This window comes from Scyliorhinus torazame, chromosome 7, assembly GCF_047496885.1.
Source record: "Scyliorhinus torazame isolate Kashiwa2021f chromosome 7, sScyTor2.1, whole genome shotgun sequence".
Lineage (NCBI taxonomy): Eukaryota > Metazoa > Chordata > Chondrichthyes > Carcharhiniformes > Scyliorhinidae > Scyliorhinus > Scyliorhinus torazame.
In genome coordinates, this window is record NC_092713.1 from 282,035,794 (window position 1) to 282,058,592 (window position 22,799).

A 22,799-nucleotide genomic window follows, 5' to 3' on the forward strand; every position below is an offset into this window, starting at 1 on the left:
GGAATAGAGGAAGGTGCGCCATCTGAATGCAGAGGAAGAATCCCACCCTGGATTTGAGATGATTTTGCTCTGTTTTGGTTAAAAGGCAACCTATTTATCCAACCCCAATAGTAATGGTTTAAGAATTGGAATTAGATTTAGGAGTTGGTGTTAACTTTAGGGGTTTTGTTGTGTCAGGATTAGGGCCAAGTTTCAAGGTTTGCATTAGTGTTATGGGTTAGTGTTAGCGTTAGAAACTGCTGATGGCAACTATAGGCACAATCTTTTGTTAAACTAGCAAAGGGAAAACATTTATTTGAAACCTGAAATGTAAATATTATCAATGGGAATTCTTCTGTCACTATTTGGTCATGATGCTTGTAGCGTGTTACAAGATCTGAGTATTTTGTTATGTTACCCTCTTTTCTGGGAGGTGTGAATAAAGTTAGTTCAATAATAGCTATTACAATCCCAGACCAGATCCAACATTTACCAGGATACCGGACCGAAACCCCAATATTTAATTTAATTTATAAGAATGTGAGGAAAGGACACTTTGCTCCAGGAGTGACTCCATGCACAAGTAGGGATATGGTGTATTAAAACAAACTTTTATTATCAACACAGTATTAAACTAACTTGAATATCATATAAGAAATAGCTTACATTTACTAGTTAAACAATGCTTAACAATAAAATGAAAGGGCGGCATGTAGCTGGGGGAAGGGCAATTATGATGCCATTAGACGTGACTTGGGGGGGATAAGGTGGAGAAGTAGGCTGCAAGTGTTGGGCACACTGGATAAGTGGGGCTTGTTCAAGGATCAGCTACTGCGTGTTCTTGATAAGTATGTACCGGTCAGGCAGGGAGGAAGGCGTCGAGCGAGGGAACCGTGGTTTACCAAGGAAGTGGAATCTCTTGTTAAGAGGAAGAAGGAGGCCTATGTGAAGATGAGGTGTGAAGTTTCAGTTGGGGCGATGGATAGTTACAAGGTAGCGAGGAAGGATCTAAAGAGAGAGCTAAGACGAGCAAGGAGGGGACATGAGAAGTATTTGGCAGGAAGGATCAAGGAAAACCCAAAAGCTTTCTATAGGTATGTCAGATATAAGCAAATGACTAGGGAAAGAGTAGGACCAGTCAAGGACAGGGATGGGAAATTGTGTGTGGAGTCTGAAGAGATAGGCGAGACACTAAATGAATATTTTTCGTCAGTATTCACTCAGGAAAAAGATAATGTTGTGGAGGAGAATGCTGAGCCCCAGGCTAATAGAATAGATGGCATTGAGGTACGTAGGGAAGAGGTATTGGCAATTCTGGACAGGCTGAAAATAGATAAGTCCCCGGGACCTGATGGGATTTATCCTAGGATTCTCTGGGAGGCCAGGGAAGAGATTGCTGGACCTTTGGCATTGATTTTTTTATGTCATCATTGGCTACAGGAATAGTGCCAGAAGACTGGAGGACAGCAAATGTGGTCCCTTTGTTCAAAAAGGGGAGCAGAGACAACCCCGGCAACTATAGACCGGTGAGCCTCACGTCTGTAGTGGGTAAAGTCTTGGAGGGGATTATAAGAGACAAGATTTATAATCATCTAGATAGGAATAATATGATCAGGGATAGTCAGCATGGCTTTGTGAAGGGTAGGTCATGCCTCACAAACCTTATTGAGTTCTTTGAGAAGGTGACTGAACAGGTAGATGAGGGTAGAGCAGTTGATGTGGTGTATATGGATTTCAGCAAAGCGTTTGATAAGGTTCCCCACGGTAGGCTATTGCAGAAAATACGGAGGCTGGGGATTGAGGGTGATTTAGAGATGTGGATCAGAAATTGGCTAGCTGAAAGAAGACAGAGGGTGGTGGTTGATGGGAAATGTTCAGAATGGAGTACAGTCACAAGTGGAGTACCACAAGGATCTGTTCTGGGGCCGTTGCTGTTTGTCATTTTTATCAATGACCTAGAGGAAGGCGCAGAAGGGTGGGTGAGTAAATTTGCAGACGATACTAAAGTCGGTGGTGTTGTCGATAGTGTGGAAGGATGTAGCAGGTTACAGAGGGATATAGATAAGCTGCAGAGCTGGGCTGAGAGGTGGCAAATGGAGTTTAATGTAGAGAAGTGTGAGGTGATTCACTTTGGAAGGAATAACAGGAATGCGGAATATTTGGCTAATGGTAAAGTTCTTGAAAGTGTGGATGAGCAGAGGGATCTAGGTGTCCATGTACATAGATCCCTGAAAGTTGCCACCCAGGTTGATAGGGTTGTGAAGAAGGCCTATGGAGTGTTGGCCTTTATTGGTAGAGGGATTGAGTTCCGGAGTCGGGAGGTCATGTTGCAGCTGTACAGAACTCTGGTACGGCCGCATTTGGAGTATTGCGTACAGTTCTGGTCACCGCATTATAGGAAGGACGTGGAGGCTTTGGAACGGGTGCAGAGGAGATTTACCAGGATGTTGCCTGGTATGGAGGGAAAATCTTATGAGGAAAGGCTGATGGACTTGAGGTTGTTTTCGTTGGAGAGAAGAAGGTTAAGAGGAGACTTAATAGAGGCATACAAAATGATCAGGGGGTTGGATAGGGTGGACAGTGAGAGCCTTCTCCCGCGGATGGAAATGGCTGGCACGAGGGGACATAACTTTAAACTGAGGGGTAATAGATATAGGACAGAGGTCAGAGGTAGGTTCTTTACACAAAGAGTAGTGAGGCCGTGGAATGCCCTACCTGCTACAGTAGTGAACTCGTCAACATTGAGGGCATTTAAAAGTTTATTGGATAAACATATGGATGATAATGGCATAGTGTAGGTTAGATGGCTTTTGTTTCGGTGCAACATCGTGGGCCGAAGGGCCTGTACTGCGCTGTATTGTTCTATGTTCTATGTTCTATGTGACGCAGTGGTTAGCACTGGGACTGCGGCGCTGAGGACCGGGTTCGAATCACGGCCCTGGGTCACTGTCTGTGTGGAGTTTGCACATTCTCCCCATGTCTGCATAGGTTTCGCGCCCACAACCCAAAAGATATGCAGGTTAGATGAATTGCCCCTTAATTGGAAAAAAAAGAATTGAATACTCAAAGTTTATAAAACTTTTTTTTTTAAAACAATGAAGTGAAGCACTTTAACTTCTAATTGCTATCTTTTTATCTCCAATCAAGCAAAACCCACCTCAGGTCAAAATCCACTTTTAAATACAGTTACCTAACACAGAAATACTTTCTGTATGGAGATTTTTTGGAGAAACTGTTTTGAGAGAGAGATCCTTCAGGAAACAACCTGAAGATTATTGCCTGTGTGAAACTATTGTTTAACTTCCAGCATTTGGCAAAACGCCCATGGGCTGGATTCTCTGTTTTTGGAACTATCTCCCCACACCGGAGTAAAAACAGTGGAGTTTTACTCCTGAAATTCCTGGAAAAATGTTAAACGAATTCATAGCCCTGCAGGGGACGAGCAGAAACCCGGAGTGAATCTCACAGCTTTTGCTGCAGACATGGGCCCCGGCACGTCTGGTCAGAGGCCGCGCATGTGCATGGCGGCGGCCTCCAGTGGCCACGCCGTGCTCCATGGCGGACTTGAACCGCGGAGCCAGACCGAAGAAAGAGACCCCCTGGTCGGCCATGCGTCAGATCCTCAAACCCCGCACATTAAATCCCCGGCTGCCTATATAGCCCCCCCGGCCTCCGATCCGACTGAGTCCGCAGCCGCCGCACGAGCATCCCGACCGGCAATAGCAGGTTAGTTCCACACCGTTGGGAACTTGGCCGGTTAGGAGCGGAGGATTGCTGAGCGGGCCTCTGGCAATAGCCCCCAGCGACGCGACGTATTCCCTGGTGCCGCCGATTTTCGGTGGCTGGAGAATCGCTAAACCAGTGGCGGGCCCGATTACGGCGTCAAACTGGATTCTCCGCCCTGGCACCGGCCGCGATTTCGGCGTCGGGCTGCGGAGAATCAGCCTCATGTTCTGTTCACAACAAAATCTAAACGGAAACTCAAACCTGACTGCTTCAGCCACTGGTTCCTCCCATTAACGACACCATCTCTATCCCACGGCCATCTTATTAAGGCTAACCACAACCCCATAATTATCTAAACCCCAGGAAACATTCTATGAACAAAATTCCATCAGGCTATTTAGGCAAACACCGTACATGGTTGGAATGAATGATTGTACTTTTACAATGTTTCAATTACCCCTTCTGTAGCCAGAGCATCTGCCTTTCTTCTAGAATCATCATAGAATCATAGAATTTCCAGTGCAGGAGGAGGCGATTTGGCCCATCATGTCTGTACCGGCCCTTGGAAAGAGCACCCTACATATGCCCATGCTTCTACCCTATCCCAGTAACCCCATTCAACCTTTTGGACCTAAGGGGCAATTTAGCATGGCCAATCCACCAAACCTGCACATGTTTGAACTGTGGGAGGAAACCGGAGCACCCGGAGGAAACCCACGCAGACAGAGTGAGAAAGTGCAAACTCCACGCAGACAGAGGCCGGAATCGAACCTGGGGCCCTGGAGCTGTGAGGCAGCAGTGCTAACCATTGTGCCACCGTGCCACCCAGGATTCTAAACCAGGATTTAAAAAAAATATTATTGCAGCAGATATATACACCCACTAACCCAGGTTTTTAACTATTACTGCACCAGAGACATATAATACAATATATATATGAAATTCCTGCATTCATCACATGCCTTCTGTTGATCATGTATTTGTCATAGTGCAGGGTGACCAAACATTCTGGATTTTCCAGGGTACTCCCAGGATATGCCTTACTGTCCTGTGTCCCTTGTGTAGATGTCCCAACACGCCATTTGCCTTGGATTCCTCCGGACAGCAACTGAGGAATCTGCTCAGAATCTCTTCTTGCCTCTACCCAAACATCTTCGGTGCCTGTGCATGCAGACTGTGTACCTCCGCATGCAGAGCCTAGAGCCCACTTAGGGTGGAAAGGGGTCCAGGGCCCCAACGGTAGATCCAAGAGGCAGACATGATCTGACCGTTTTGTTATACTGCCCTCTCTGTTGCTGTGGTGTAAATAAAATTAGTTCAATAATGGCTGCCTGCTGTTGAGCATATGCTGGTCTTACTCAATGAATACACAACATAGCTACTAGCTGGCCCTTTGATAATTTGCCCATACGTTCATTCAAATTGCTTTATGAAAGACAATGCTCCAAAAATTGTTGATAAAATTAATGGGTAGTTTGCATCGCCCACTTAGTAGCGTGTAAAAAGAGCAATTCCTCGTGAGGAATGACATTCCATGAATTCTAGTTTCTCACAAATTGCTGGACAATTTTTCAAACCAAAGCCTCTGCCATTAGCCTCAGCAAAACCAAGAAAATTACCATTTTGCAATGAATATCTCCAGTGTTGCATTCGTACATACAAACATATGAAATAGGAGCAGATATAGGCCAACTGGCCCCTCGAGCTTTCCCTCATAAGACAACCTGCTCATTCCAGGTATCAATCTAGTAAACCTCTTCTGAACCACCTCCAATGCATTTACATCCTTCCCTAAATAAGGAGACCAAAACTGCACAAAGTAGTCAAGATGTGGTCTCACTAATGGCCTGTATAACTGAAGCATATCATCCTTAATTTTACATTCAATTCCTTTCATAATTCCATGACCCTTCTTAATTACTTTCTGCACTTGCATATTAATAATTTGTGACATGCATCAGAACACATATCAGCAAACACATAGATCCCTCTGCACCTCAGAGTTCTGCAGGCCGTTATGCTCTGCTTTTTTATTCTTCCTGGATAGCTTCACATTTTCCCATATTATACTCCATCTGCCAGATTTTTGCCCATCCACTGAACCTATTTATATCCATCCTCCTTATGTCTCTTCACAACATACTTTCCGACCTATCTTTGCGTCGACTGCAGATTTAGCTGCTGTGCCTTCATTCACCTCATCTAAGTCATTGATATAAATTGTAAAATGTTGAGGCCCCAGCATAGACCCCTGCAGAACTCCACTCATCACATTCTGCCAAGCCAATCAAAATAAAAAAACATTTACAGCATACTCCCTGATTTTTTGCGTACCATCCAATCTTCTATCCATGCTAATATGTCACCCCTATACCATAAGCTTTTATTTTTTCGCAAAAACCATTGATGTGGTACTTTATCATATGCCTTCTTGAAATCCAAGTACAGCACATTTATAGGCTCCCCTTTATCCACAGAGCTTGTTCCTCTGTCAAAGAACTCCAATAAATTGGTTACACATGATTTCCCTTTCACAAAACCATGCTGACCCTTCCCAATTGCCTTGAGTTTTTATAAATGCCGAACTATAACCTCTTCAATGCTCGATTCCAACACCTACCCCACGATAAACATCAACGTAATTGGCTTATAGTTTCCTGTTTTTTGCCTCCCTCTCTTTTTTAATAGAGGAGTCACATTTGATACTTTCCAGTCTGATGGAACCTTTCCGCAATCTAGCACATTTTGTAAAATTAACAGTAGCTTATTTGCCACCTCTTTTAAGACCCAGGATGAAGTCAATCTGGACCCAGAGACTTGTCAGCTCACAGCTCCATCAGTTTGCCCAGTAGTGGTTGTAATTTCACAAAGTTCCTCTCTCCCTTCTACATCCTGATTGACAGCTATGACTGGAATTTTTTTTGTATCTTCTAATTTGAAGTCAGAAGCAAAACGTTTGTTGATTTCATCTGCCATTTCCTTATTATCGACTATTAACTCTTCATTGTCACCCTGTAGAGGACCAACACGCTTTGTACTTATTCTCTTCCTTTTTAAATACCTGTAGAAACTCTTGCTATCTGTTTTTACATTCCTAGCTAGCTTCCTCTCTTACTCTAATTTCTTTTCCTTCCTAACCTTTTAGTCATTCTCTGCCATTTTTATATTCTGACCAATCATCTGACCTGTCATTCATCATGGTACAGTAATTTGCTTTTTCCTGAAGTTTGATACTTTCCTTAACTTCTTGAGTTAACCATGGATGGTGGTCTACCCCTTAGAATTTGTCCTTATAGAAGGAATATACTTATTCTGAGTATTCCAAAATATTCCCTTAAAAGTCTAGCACTGTCTCTCTATTGATCCTTGTGTCCTTGTTCACGTCAGCTAGCTCGCTTTCATGGCCACATCATTTCCCTAAAATTTCTGGATTTACAGCACTAATTCAATTGCCAAGTTCCGCACACATGAGTGCGGCCTCAACCGGGACCTGGGATTCATGCCGCGTTACATTCATTCCCCACCCTCTGGCCTGCAAAATCCTACCAACTGTCCTGGCTTGACACAATTCACACCTCTTTAACCTGGGGTTACCCCATCTCTGGATCTGTGAAGATTTAATCACCTGCTAATGCTCGCATTCCAAGCATTGTCTGGCATCTTTGAATCTGTCTATATATATGTTTCTGGAACATACCTCTTCATTCACCTGAGGAAGGAGCAGCGCTCCGAATGCTAGTGACATCGAAACAAACCTGTTGGACTTTAACCTGGTGTTGTAAGAGTTCTTACTGTGCTCACCCCAGTCCAACGCCGGCATCTCCACATCAATTTAATCTTGGCATAGCATTTTGGGCTTGTACTTCTTGTCATCAGGATCCATGTCGTATTTATGGTCTGGACATGCCACTAAACCTAGAAGTGGAATAATCTCATTCCAAAACTTACGAACATTAGAACATAAGAATATGGCCATAAGAAGTAGACCACTGACCCTGCTCCAGTATTCTATAGGTTCATGACTGATCTTCAGCTTCAACTCCACATTCCACCCACGTTCGTTATCCCCTGATTCCCTGAGAGACCAAAAATCTGTCCAACTCAGTTAAATATATTCCATGATAGAAAATCTACAAATCCCTGAGGTAGAGAATTCCAAATCTCACAATCCTTTTGAGTGAAGAAATTACTCTAAATCTCAGTCCCAAATGACCGTTCCCTTATTCTGAGGCTGTACCCAATGTTCCAGATTCCCCAACTTGGGGAAACAATCTCTCCGTGGCTACCATGTAAAACCCCTTAGAATAATATGTTCCAATGAGATAATCTCTTATTCTTTTAAACGCCAGAGAATGTGAACATAAGTTACTAAACCTCTCATCATATGACACCACCGTCATCCCAAAGATCAATCTAGCGAACCTTCGTTGTATTGCAAACAATGCAATTCGTAATAACAATAATAGGCAGCACTGTAGCACAACTGTAGGCAGCACGGTAACACAAGTGATTAGCACTGTGGCTTCACAGCGCCAGGGTCCCAGGATCGATTCCCTACTGGGTCACTGTCTGTGTGGAGTCTGCACGTTCTCCTTGTGTCTGCATGGTTTTCCTCCGGGTGCTCCGGTTTCCTCCCACAGTCCAAAGATGTTCAGATTAGGTGGATTGGCCGTGATAAATTTGCCCTTAGTGACCAAAAAAGGTTAGAGGGGTGTCATAATATACCACCAGTATATCATGGTGCAGATACACACACACTGATGGACACACAGCGGGACCAATCAACACACACAACACCGCACCAATCACCAGTTAGAGCACACACACTATAAATACAGGGGGCATCAGAGTTCCCGCTCATTCGAACTGCAGCTTCCTCATAGGACAGAGCTCACAGCCTGCAGCAGAGATCTTCACCATGTGCTGAGTGCATAGACTGGTTAGGACAAGGCATAGGTCTTTAGTTCAATCTAATATCGTGTTAACCCACAGTGAAAGTATGTTAAACAGTTTCTGACTTAATAAAATAGTGTTGCACTGGTTTAAGTGTTGGTGGCCTGTATGTGTTCCACGGATCTAGAGCGCCCAACACATCATGATACCAGGAGTTGAGGGATATTAGAACTTCTTAGACCTACCTGCAAGTGATCTGCCTTCCACCAGCATTCCGTCATCCTGCAACATAGACAACATCTGCCCGCCGCCGCTCCGCATCACCGGTAACCTAGGGGCTAACTGGAAGATATTCAAACAGCGCTTCCAGCTCTACCTTGAGGCTGCAGACCGGGAGGATGCCTCGGACACCAGGAAGATTGCTCTCTTCCTATCCACGGCTGGGGACCATGCCATCCACATTTTCAATTCTCTCACCTTTGCGTATGATGAAGATAAAACAAAGTTCAAGACGGTCCTCCTCAAGTTTGACACTCACTGCAGCATAGAGGTGAATGAAAGTTTCGAGCGCTATGTGTTCCAATAATGTTTGCAGGGTAAGGCTGAACCTTTCCAGTCCTTTCTCACTCACCTCCGCATCCTTGCGCAGTCCTGTAGCTACGGGCCCACCTCCGACTCCATGATACGCGACCAGATCGTTTTCGGTGTTCAGTCGGACCCCCTACGCCAGCAGCTCCTCAAGGTAAAGCAGCTCACCCTAGCGACCGCCATCGAGACCTGCGTGCTACACGAAAACGCCACGAGTCGGTACTCCCACATCCAAGCGGCTGAAATGGCACGGCGAGGTCCCTACGAGGCGTAACAGGTCCAAGCAATTCAGAAACCCCAGGGCCTCAGCCTGGATGAGGGCGGCCATTACGCGCGCTTTTTGCGGACTCCCGCGTTTGTGCGCACCAAACGAGGGGACGGCGACATCGACGAACGTAATGCGCAGGCGTGCACCACGTACGACCGCACCGCGCATGCGCGGTGGCGCAATGAACGTACTGACGCTATGACGTGCGGCAACTGTGGCTCCACCCATTTAAAACGGCAATGCCCTGCCAAATCCCGACAATGCCTGAGATGTGGCAAACGTGGCCACTATGCTGCTTTATGCAGAGCAGCTCAGCCTGCCAACTCATATTGCTTCAGCCAGCCTCGCAGGAATGTCCGGGCCATTCAACCCACAGTCACCGAGTCCGATGCGGACCTACCACTCAACATTGACACCGAGGACCTGAAGGCGCCTTTTTGAGTCGGTATCGTTACAAAAAACAGGGTGTCCCCGAAGCAAAGAATCCAGCCTCTATCGGTATACAGCATCAATCCAGACAATGAGTGGTGTGCCACCCTTATGGTCAACTGGTCCCAAATACGATTCCGCATGGACACTGGTGCCTCCTCCAATCTCATTGCGCGGTCTGACTTCCAAAGCCTTCGTGTCAAACCAGCCATCCTTCCATCAGCCTGCCAGCTATTAGATTACAATGGCAATGCCTTTGATGTCAGCGGCTCATGCCAACTGAAGTGTCGCACAGGTCACTCAAAGCCATCCTTCCTTTTGAAATCGTGGGCTCCTCGAAAGCCTCCTTGGTTGGCGCGCAGGCATGCAAGCTGTTGAACCTAGTTCAGAGAGTTCACTCTCTCTCTCCTGATGACACGTCTGCCTTTCAGGACACCGACTTCAGGGCGCAACTCAACGCCATTATTAACCAGCACCACGACGTCTTCGAGGGCATGGGCACGCTCCCATACACCTACAAAATCTTATTGAAACAGAATGCCACGCCTGTGGTGCATGCACCTCGCAGGGTCCCAGCACCCCTTAAGGACCGCCTCAAGCAGCAGCTGCAGGACCTCCAGAAGCAAGGAGTGATTTCCAAAGTCAGGGAACCAACCCATTGGGTCAGTTCCATGGTATGTGTAAAAAAGCCTTCCGGCGAATTGAGAATTTGCATTGATCCCAAGGATCTAAATCGCAATATCATGAGGGAGCATTGTCCAATTCCCAAGCGCGAAGAGCTCACATGTAAGATGGCTCGCGCCAAACTCTTCACCAAACTCGACGCCTCTAAAAGATTCTGGCAAATCCAGCTCGACAAACCCAGCAGGAAACTTTGCACATTTGATACCCCCTTTGGGAGATATTGTTACAACAGGATGCCGTTTGGGATCATATCTGCTTCAGAAGTGTTCCATAGGATTATGGAACAAATGATGGAAGGCATTGAAGGTGTTTGCGTCTATGTCGACGACATAATCATTTGGTCCACCACCCTGCAGGAGCATGTTAGTCGCCTCCAGCGCATATTCAAACGTATACGTGAGCATGGCCTCTGCCTCAACAGGGCCAAATGCTCTTTTGGTCAGACGGAACTCAAGTTCCTCGGGGACCACATCTCCCAGTTGGGTGTGCAGCCGGATGCGGACAAGGTAGCTGCTATCACAGCTATGAAAACACCAGAGGACAAGAAGGCGGTCCTCCGATTTCTGGGCATGGTCAATTTTTTAGGGAAGTTCATTGCTAACCTCACCTCTCATACCACGGCTCTCAGGAACCTGGTCAGGAAGACGACAGACTTCCAATGGCTCCCTGTCCACGAGCGTGAATGGAGAGAACTCAAAACAAAACTCACCACGGCCCCGGTCTTAGCTTTCTTTGATCCAGCAAAGGAGACCAAAATTTCGACTGAGGCCAGCCAATACGGCATTGGGGCAGTGCTCCTTCAACATGATGAGGCCTCATCATGGGCCCCCGTTGCATATGCGTCACGCGCCATGACCCCCACGGAATAGCGCTACGTGCAGATAGAAAAGGAGTGCCTGGGCCTTCTGACCGGTGTGGTTAAGTTTCACGATTATGTATACGGACTTCCTCAATTCACCGTCGAGACCGACCATAGCCCGCTCGTCAATATAATACAGAAAGACTTGAACGACATGACGCCTCGCCTCCAGCGTATTCTTCTCAAGCTCCGGCGATATGACTTCCAGCTGGTATACACCCCAGGCAAAGACCTCATCATTGCTGACGCTCTCTCCAGGGCAGTCAACACACCATGTGACCCAGCGGGATTTGTCTGCCAGGTTGACGCCCATGTGGCATTCGTGGCCTCCAATCTACCTGCCACGGATGAACGCCTCGTCCAAATTCGCCGCGAGATGGCGGCTGATCCCTTGCTACAGCGTGTCATGCACCACCTAACGGAGGGGTGGCTCAAGGGCCAATGCCCTCAGTTCTATAATGTCAGAGATGATCTGGCGGTAGTAGACGGGGTTCTTCTAAAACTGGACCGCATTGTCATCCCGCATAGCATGCGCCAACTTGTCCTGCAACAACTACACGAGGGCCACCTTGGCGTGGAAAAGTGCCGTCGACGGGCCCGAGAGGCAGTGTACTGGCCCGGCATTAATGAAGACATAGCCAACACAGTGCTCAACTGCCCCACTTGTCAGCGCTTCCAGCCGGTCCAATCATGTGAGACCCTGCAGCCCCATGAGTTGGTCACGTCACCATGGACCAAGGTGGGCATCGACCTGTTCCACGCGCTGGGTAGAGACTATGTCCTCATCGTGGACTACTTTTCAAATTACCCGGAGGTGATACGGTTGCATGACCTCACCTCATCTGCAGTCATTCGTGCCTGTAAGGAAACCTTTGCTCAACACGGCATCCCGCTCACGGTTATATCGGGCAATGGCCCCTGCTTCGCCAGCCAGGAATGGTCCATCTTTGCCCGGCGGTACAATTTTGCCCATGTGACATCCAGTCCCCTGTACCCCTAATCCAATGGCAAAGCGGAGAAGGGAGTACATATAGTCAAACGCCTCCTCTGCAAGGCTGCCAATGCTGGGTCCGATTTCTACCTCGCCTTGCTGGCCTATCGCTCCGCCCCACTGTCCACTGGCCTGTCGCCAGCCCAGCTGCTCATGGGTCGTACCCTGAGGACGACGGTGCCATCCATTCATGTCCCAGACGTCGACCAGGTTTCGGTCCTTCGCCGGATGCAGCTGTCTCGTGCACAGCACAAGGCGGCTCATGACTCCCGTGCAGCTGATCTCCCTGCTCTGGCTCCAGCTGACAACGTTCGCATCCATCTTCCGGATGGTGGCTGGTCTGCAACCGCTGTTGTCCTTCGGCAGGTGGCTCCCCGCTCGTTCCTGGTTCATCTACCGGATGGCTCCATTCTGCGCCGCAATCGACGCGCCCTTCGTCTCGTTCCACGCTCGCTACGTGATCCTCCACTGTCGCCTCGCCCTCCTGCTGACCCTGCCACGGACTATGCAGAAATCTCTGTCACTCTGCATCCTCCTCACTCTGACGCAGTCCAGCCCGCTCCTGAACCGGCGGCTCCCGACCCACCCTTGAGGCGGTCAACCAGAATTCATCGCCCACCTCAGAGACTTAATTTATGAACTTTGCGGACTTATTGACTGTCTGAATTGTTTTGTTGCTTTGTTTGATCGTTTCCCTGGTTTGTATATAGTGTTGATCTCGTTATTCTTGTTGCATACTGCTTCTCTGCACCAGGCACCTTCCCATGTAAATAGCTTAGTTCTCATGTACATAGTCCTGTAAATATGTCTTTCGCACCCCATAGGTAGTTAGGAACATTCTCACCATACACTATTTATTGTCACACATATACATTCATTTATAAAAGGGGGGATGTCATAATATACACCAGTATATCATGGTGCAGATACACACACACTGATGGACACACAGTGGGACCAATCAACACACACAACACCGCACCAATCACCAGTTAGAGCACACGCACTATAAAGACAGGGGGCACCAGAGTTCCCGCTCATTCGAGCTGCAGCTTCCTCATAGGACAGAGCTCACAGCCTGCAGCACAGAACTTCACCATGTGCTGAGTGCATAGACTGGTTGGGACAAGGCATAGGTCTTTAGTTCAATCTAATATCATGTTAACCCACAGTGAAAGTATGTTAAACAGTTTCTGACTTAATAAAATAGTGTTGCACTGTTTTAAGTGTTGGTGGTCTGTATGTGTTCCACGGATCCAGAGCGCCCAACACATCAGAGGGCTTATTGGGTTATGGGGATAGGGTGGAAGCGAGGGCTTAAGTGGGTTAGTGCAGGCTCGATGGGCCGAATGGCCTCCTTCTGCACTGTGTGTTCTATGTTCTAATAATAACCTATTAGTGTCACAAGCAGGCTTACACTGCAATGAAGTTACTGTGAAAAGCCCCTAGTCGCCACACTCCGGGGCCTATTCGTGTACACAGAGGGAGAATTCAGAATGTTCAATTCACCTAACAACATATCTTTCGGGACTTGTGGGAAGAAACCGGAGCGCCCAGACGAAACCCACGCAGACACGGAAGAACGTGCAGACTCCGCACAGACAGTGACACAAGCTGGGAATCGAACCAGGATTCCTGGCACGGTGAAGCAAACACAGTGCTAACCACTGTGCTACAGTGAGGCCCCTTAGAATTTGCTTTTACATTAAATTTTGAAATCAAGGTTTTTTATAGTTATATTACTGAAAACAAAATGGGGGTAAATAGATGGGGAAATTTGCGGGAGTTGGGTCTACATGGAATGTGGCAGAGTGCATAGTTTATTAAGATCATTATTTCTGTGATGGATAAACACCAATTCAGACTGCTTAAGCCGAATAATACTGTAATAAAGGGCAATGCTGCGATAACTACCTGTTTATAGATAAATCTTATATGGTATGTATCTCTGCAATCTGCTCTTCTGGCCAGTTGGTTTCAATTACTCCAACGCTGCCACCACTTGCTCCTCCCCAAGCATGCACTTTTGCTCATGTTCCTCAATTTTTCACATTCCACCAGTTTGGGTGCAGCACTGTGAGTCACAGAGGCGGCTATGACTTGCTACTTGCTTCTTTGCAATTGAATCTACAGCTGACTCATGGGCAAGCTTAATAAGGCAGAATTTTATTTTTAAAAAGAACTTGCATTTGTGTAACACTTTTCAATTGTTCAGCGTAGCCCGGAGTACTTTACAAACAGCATGAATTACTTTTGAGGAGTCATTTTGAAGAGTTATTTTGTAGGCAAACGGAGAAGCCAGTATGCACACGCAATAGTCCCACAGGCAGCAGTGAGATGAATGATTAGCTGACCTACATTGATTGTGTTAAAGGCTATACTTCCTGTTCTTCAAAGCAAAACTGCTGTGGCATCTTTTACATCCACCAAAACCAACAGACAGGGCCTCAGGTAAATCTTACCAGAAAGACAGCATGTCCAACAATGCAATAATCCTTGAGTACCGTACTGAACTATTAACTTAGCTACAGGTGCTCAGGTCATGGACCCTCAGAAACAAGTGGGTTTTCAGCCCGCCAAGCTGAAAGTTGATATTTCCAAATTGTACAGTTTATTTCCCTTCCTGATATAGTGAAAATAATTTGAAATGTTTTCAGTTCCCCAACAGCAACATCCTTAACATAGGTGAACGAATAAAAACCATTACAAAGCCCCATTCCTGCCCCACTACTAAGCCCTATACCTTAAACAAATGTTTCCAATCTACCCTGGTCCTGGGTCCTGGGCCGGGGGCAGGGTTGTGGTGATCCACTGTAATAGGAGATGTAAGGTAGGACCTGCACTACAGGTTCGCCGGTAGCTCCTGCCGGCTGGCTCCGCCCAGGGAGAACTGTATAAATATGCATGACCTCCAGTGCCCTGCCATTTCACCAACTGCAGCAGGAGGCCACACATCTGACTGTAATAAAGCCCCAGTTGTACCCAACTTTAGTCTTTGTGCAATTGATCGTGCATCAATTTATTACAGTCAGATTTTCCACAGAATGGATATCCGAATTAAGCCCGATCACCTGCAGCTGGATCCTCACTCGCCCGACGCCAGGAAAGACTTTACTCACTGGCTAGCATGTTTCGAGGCTTGCATTAACGCGGCGGACCCCGCGCCAACGGAGGCTCAGAAGATCAACGTCCTGTACTCCAGACCGAGCTCCAGCGTGTTCCCGTTGATCCAAGTCGCCATGACTTACACAAAAGCAATGGAACTCCTTAAGGAACACTATGCGCAGAAGGCGAACACGCTCTTCGCCAGGCATGTACTTGCCACCCGCTCGCAACTACCTGGTGAGTCCATCGAAGACTTCTGGTGGGCCCTAGTTCCACTTGTCCAGGACTCTGACTGTCAGGCCGTCACGGCCGCCGAACACGCAAACCTCCTCATGCGCGATGCCTTTGTGATGGGGATTGCGTCGGACCGCATCCGAGAACGATTACTGGAAGACGCCACGCTCGAACTGGCGGAGATGAAAGTCTCAGCGCTCTCCATGACGCTCGCATCCCGTAACGTACAATCGTACCTCTCCCGCCACGCTGCCCACCCTTCTACCCCTTCCTACCCCTCCTGGACCCTGCCGATGACCTCCTCAGCCAGGGCCCTGCCTTCGCAATACGCCTGCGCCGCATGCCGATCCCCGCACCCCGGGGGTCGCCGCTGCTACTTCTGCAGGTCAGCAGAAGCATCCCCGCCAACACTGCTCGGCCCGCACTGCAGTTTGTAAAGCCTGCAGTAAAAAGGGCCACGTTGCGGCTGTGTGCCAGGCCCGTGCAGTCGCGGCGAACGCGCCCGCTATCGCCCCCTCCCCCATGCCAGATGCACAAAGGGAGCCGCCATCTTCTCCTCCCGGGTTCATGTGCATCCAATGGGCGCCGCCATCTTGTCCCGACCCCGCAATCTGCACACCATGGGCGCCGCCATCTTGTTCCCCACAGGGTCCCCGGACATGCCGACATCGGAACCGCACACACTCGCCACTCGAAGCATCCGATGGCTACCCGCAGCTCGCTTCGTGACGCTGGACCAATCTCGCCCGCACAACCTGGCCACCGTGTCGATGACGGTTAAAATCAACGGCCACACGACCTCGTGCCTGCTGGACTCCGGGAGCTCCGAAAGCTTCGTTCACCCAGATACGGTAAGGTGCTGCTCCCTCGCGGTCCACCCTGCCAATCAAAGATCTCCCTAGCCTCCGGATCCCACTCCGTCCCGATCCGAGGCTTTTGTACAGTCACTCTCACGGTCCAGGGCGTAGAATTTAGTAACTTCTGCCTCTATGTCCTTCCTAATCTCTGCGCTGCACTCCTGTTGGGCCTGGACTTCCAGTGCAACCTCCAGAGCCTCACCCTCAAATTCGGCTGGCCCTTATCCCCCCTTACCGTTTGCGGCCTCGCGACCCTCAAGGTCGATCCCCCCTCCCTTTTTGCCAATCTAACTGTGGATTGCAAGCCCGTTGCCACTAGGAGCAGACGGTACAGCACCCAGGACAAGACCTTCATCAGTCCGAGCGGCTGCTTAAGGAGGGTATTATCGAGGCCAGCAACGGCCCCTGGAGAGCCCAAGTGGTAGTGCTTAAAACTGGGGAGAAACACAGGATGGTCGTGGACTACAGCCAGACCATCAATCGGTACATGCAGCTCGACGCGTACCCCCTCCCACGCATATCTGATATGGTCAATCAGATTACGCAGTACCGGGTCTTCTCAACAATTGACCTGAAATCCGCCTACCACCAGCTCCCCATCCGGAAGTCGGACCGGCCATACACTGCCTTCGAGGCGGACGGTCGCCTCTACCACTTCCTTAGGGTCCCTTTCGGTGTCACAAATGGGGTCTCGGTCTTCCAAAGAGAGATGGACCGAATGGTCGACCAGTACGGTTTGCGGGCCACCTTTCCATACTTAGATAATGTCACCATCTGTGGCCATGACCAGCAGGACCACGATGCCAACCTCGATAAATTCCTCCGCACTGCCACCCTTCTCAACCTGACCTATAACAAAGAGAAGTGTGTGTTCAGCACGACCCGGTTAGCCATTCTCGGCTATATAGTCCAAAACGGACTTCTCGGGCCCGACCCCGACCGCATGCGCCCCCTCATGGAAGTTCCCCTCCCCCACTGCCCCAAGGCCCTCAAACGCTGTCTGGGGTTCTTTTCCTACTACGCTCAGTGGGTCCCAAACTATGCGCCCACTCATCCAGTCCACCCAATTCCCCCTCACGGCCGAGGCACAACACGCTTTCGCCCGCATTAGAGCAGACATCGCCAAGGCCGGGATGCGCGCAGTGGACGAGTCACTGCCTTTCCAAGTAGAAAGCGACGCTTCAGACATCACCCTTGCTGCCACTCTAAACCCGTGACATTCTTTTCCCGCACCCTTCATGCCTCTGAAATTCGACACTCATCCGTCGAAAAGGAGGCCCAAGCTATCGTTGAAGCTGTGTGGCATTGGAGGCATTACCTGGCCGGAAAGAGATTCACGCTCCTCACAGACCAACGGTCGGTAGCCTTCATGTTCAACAACACACAGCGGGGCAAGGTCAAAAATGATAAAATCTTGCAGTGGAGAATCGAGCTCTCCACCTATAATTACGAGATCTTGTATCGCCCCGGTAAACTCAACGGGCCTCCAGACTCTCTCTCCCGAGGAGAGATAACTACGCCAGCGCACAAGTGGACCAACTCCTGGCCCTACACGACAGCCTTTGTCACCCATGGGTCACTCGATTGTAACACCTTGTCAAAGCTCGCAATCTGCCCTACTCCGTCAAGGAAGTTAGGACAGTCACCAGGGACTGACTGCCAGGTCTGTGCGGAGTGCAAGCCGCACTTCTACCGGCCGGACCGTGCGTGCCTGGTGAAGGCTTCCCACCCCTTTGAACGCCTGAGTGTGGATTTCAAAGGGCCCCTACCCTCCACTGACCATAACACATACATTCTCAGTGTGGTCGACGAGTACTCCAGATTCCCCTTCGCCATCCCATGCCCCGATATGACGTCTGCCACTGTCATCAAGGCCCTCAGAATCTTCGCCCTGTTTGGTTTCCCCGCCGACACCCACAGTGACAGCGGATCCTCATTCATGAGCGATGAGCTGCGTCAGTTCCTGCTCAGCAGGGGTATAGCCTCCAGCAGGACGACCAGCTACAACCCCCGGGAAACGGGCAAGTAGAACGGGAGAATGGGACGGTTTGGAGGGCCGTCCAGCTGGCCCTACGGTCCAGGAACCTCCCAGCCTCTCGCTGGCAGGAGGTCCTCCCTGACGCGCTACACTCCATCTGGTCACTATTGTGCACCGCCACTAATAATACACCCCATGAACGTGATTTCACCTTCCCCAGGAAGTCCACATCCGGGATGTCGCTCCCGACTTGGCTCGCTGCTCCAGGACCGATCCTTCTCCGTAGGCACGTCCGACTCCACAAGGCAGACCCCTTGGTGGACAGGGTTCACCTGCTCCATGCCAACCCTCAATATGCCTACGTTGAGTTCCCCGACGGCCGCCAAGATACTGTCTCACTCAGGGACCTGGCACCGTCAGGCTCCACCCCAACCCCCCCACCAATGTCTCCCCCCCCCCACCTCCTACCACACCACCAATATTGACCCCACCAGACCACCCCCCCTCCCCTTTTCCGCACAAGAGGATGAAGAGGACTTCTGCACGCTCCTGGAGCTCCCCGATGACTGGCCAGCATCAGCACCGCCATCGCTGCCACCTCCACCACCGCCAGCACCGACTTCGACGCCACTGTTACGCCGCTCCCAACGAAGCACCAAAGCACCGGACCGGCTGAACCTTTGACGGACTCCGGACCGTCAACATGGACTTTTCTTTCCCTACCACTGTACATAATTGCACTAATTGTATATAGTTTCACGTCACCCCCGCCGGACTCATTTTTAACAGGGGGTGAATGTGGTGATCCACTGTCATAGGAGATGTAAGGTAGGACCTGCACTACAGGTTCGCCCATAGCTCCTGCCGGCCTGCTCCGCCCAGGGAGAACTGTATAAATATGCATGACCTCCAGTGCCCTGCCATTTCGCCAGCTGCAGCAGGAGGCCATGCATCTGACTGTAATAAAGCCACAGTTGTACCCAACTTTAGTCTTTGTGCAATTGATCGTGTATCAAGGGTGTGTGCTCAGATGGTGCCAAGCACCCGGGCCCATGGTTTGGGGATCTTGGGCCCTGGTCAGGGCTCATTGTTTTCAGTGGTTTCTATTCATCCATGCTGAACAGGCAGAGCTGCAGACATAAAAGACAGGCTTAAAGAAAATCGGATCTGCTGAGAGTTTCAATATTATTTTAGGCCAGTCTGTCAGTGTCAGGCCAATTTAATTAGTTGCTACTGCTGCTCCTGACCTTCGGAAAGCTTCATGATTTCTATTTTTATTTTAGAAGTCTACTGGTAAACCACATTGCTGCCAGTGGGTGCGAAGCAGCAGCAGTAACTGAGGGTATTCCTGCTTGAAAAACTGGTCAGTCAAAATCCCTGCAATTGTAGAACCAATTGAATGCTCTTGTGATAGCGGGGAGGGATTGCGGCAGACAAAGGGGAGGAGGAGGGTGATGATGCGGAATTGGATGGGGAGATTGAAGGGGGTTTTGAAGGAGATTGGAGAGGGATTTTGGGGAAGGTCGGAGGATGGGTTTGGGGTGAAGGTTGGGGGGAAAGTTGGAATGGGGTTTGGGGTAGGTTGGAGTCATGTTGGGGAGATGATTGGAAGGTGGTTGGAGAGGAGGTTGGGGAGTTGTTAGAGGGGTGGCTGGGGGAGGTTGGAAGGGGGTAGATAGGAGGGGGGTTTGGGGGAGGTTGAAATTGGGGCTGAGGGAGGCTGGAAGGGTGTTGGGATGGAGATGGGGCTATGTCGGAGGTGGGTTGGAGAAAAGGTTGGAAGGGATTGGAGGGAAGGTTAGAGAGCAAGCGTTGGGAGGAGGTTAGTTAAATAATTGTTTTTGTAAATGTAATGACCCTTTGTAGCCACTTTCCTAACAAGTTGATTGCTCTGTGATTAATTATCCTAAGATAATCAGCATTGAGTGTCCAATGTCTACAGTCACTCTGCCTGGTGCATGCAAATGTAACCTACATTTATTCACTTAAAATTTTTTTTTTAGATTACCCAATTATTTTTTTTTTGAATTAAGGGGAAATTTAACATGGCCAATCTACCTACCCTGCACATCTTTGGGTTGTGGGGGTGAGACCCACGTCGAAACGGGGAGAATGTGCAAACCTAACACGGACAGTGACCCGGGGCCGGGATCAAATCCGGGTCCTCGGTGCCATGAGCCAGCAGTGCTAGTCACTGCACCACCGTGACACCCTACGCAGCATCATTCATCCTATGCAGTATCATTCATAATGTTCCAAATCGCTTGATAACCAATTAAGTACTTTTGAGTTGTCGTCACTGGCAATATTAACAAATGGTGTAGCAGGCTCAAGGAGCCGAATGGCCTACTCCGGTTCCTAATATGTATGCTCGAACGTCATTCTGGATGGATGCAATGAGCTAGGCTACATGGCCTTAATCATTCATAATTATCTTGCAAATAGAAGGTGGAATCATGTTTGGAGCTCTGTTTATTTTGTTGCTGATGGAAATTTACAGTGAGCAAGATTTTTGGGATGAGATTGCCAAGAGAGGAATGCAGAATGAGTACACAGTGAATCAGTGACCTGTTTTACACTGCACAGGATTCTTCAGAATCTTTTCCATTGACTTAAATCTTAACCATTTGCCTATCTATCTATTACCCCACTTTATCTTGGAGCATTTTATGAATTTTTTGAGGTATTGAAATATTGTGATAGAGTTGTGCTGGATAGTAGATATTGAAAATAAATTGTTCTTAAGAAGCAACAATCAGCAGGATTTTAAGACTTGCTGATCAAGAAAACACAGATTGTGAACCATTCATTCTTTATTCTTTGGCTTCTTAAAAGTTCTATCACACTGACACACCTGAGGGCCCCAACATTTCTCACTGACAGTGAAGACCTATGTTGTTCAATCATTCTACTTTGTTGCTCAGGAGTCATTTGATCTTTATATCTTGTGAGATTATTGATTAAATAAAATCCAATTACAATTGCAATGTGCAGAATATGTCCATGAGGGTTGAGGCAGTTATTGCCTGCTCAATGGTATAAATAACTAATGGGATATTTTCCTGTCAAGTTAATAGTATTGCATGATGCAGTTAAAATATAATTCATACTCTCTGGTTTGTTTAAAAGTTGTGGTGGGATCGCCTATTGGGCAGACACAAACTAACACTGCATTACAGTGTTGCTGCTCTTAATATTATTGTCCCTTCTGCATATATATGTATTGGATGGTTTTGTAACCAAATGCCAACAATAGGCATTATCGTTTCATTGGACCTTTCGGGAATTGTTTGGTGAATTGATTGGCGAATCTTGATAGGGAAAAATAATCATGCATGACTGAGGGGGAGGATTAAAGTGGGGAGGGGGGGATAAGGGAGCCCGGAAGTGGGGATGTTTGCGGATGACTGCACAATATTCAGCCATTCGTGACTCCTCAGATAATGAAGCAGTCCATGTCCAAATGCAGCTAGGCCTGGGCAATATCTAGGCTTTTGGGCTGACAAATGGCAAGTTACATTCGCGCCACACAAGTGCCAGACAATGACAAGTTTCTATAAGGAAGGATCTAACCAACGCCCCCTTGATATTCAATGGCATTACCATCGCTGAATCCTCCACTATCAACATCCTGGGGGTAACTATTGATCAGAATCTGAACTGGACTAGCCACATTAATACTGTGGCTACCAGGGCAGGTCAAAGACTAGCAACCCTACGGCGAGTAACTCACCTCCTGACCCCCCCAAAGCCTGACAAGGCACAAGGCAGGAGTGTAATGGAATACTCTCCACTTGCCTGGATGATTGCAGCTCAACAACACTCAAGAAGCTCGACACCATCCAGGACAAAGCAGCTGCTTGATTGCTCCCCCTTCCACAAACATTCAAACTCACCACCACCGACGAACAGTGGCAGCCATGTGTACCATCTACAAGATGCACTGCACCAACTCACCAAGGTTCCTGAGACACCACTTTCCAAACCTCCGACCAGTACCTAGAAGGACAAGAGCAGCAGACACCTGGGAACCCCACCACCTGGAGGTTCCCCTCCAAGTCATTCACCACCCTGACTTGGAAATATAATCACCGTTCCTTCACTGTCACTGGGGCAACATCCTGTAATTCCCTCCCTAACATCACAGTGGGTGTACCTACACATCAAGGACTGCAGCGGTTCAAGAAGGCAACTCATCATCACCTTTT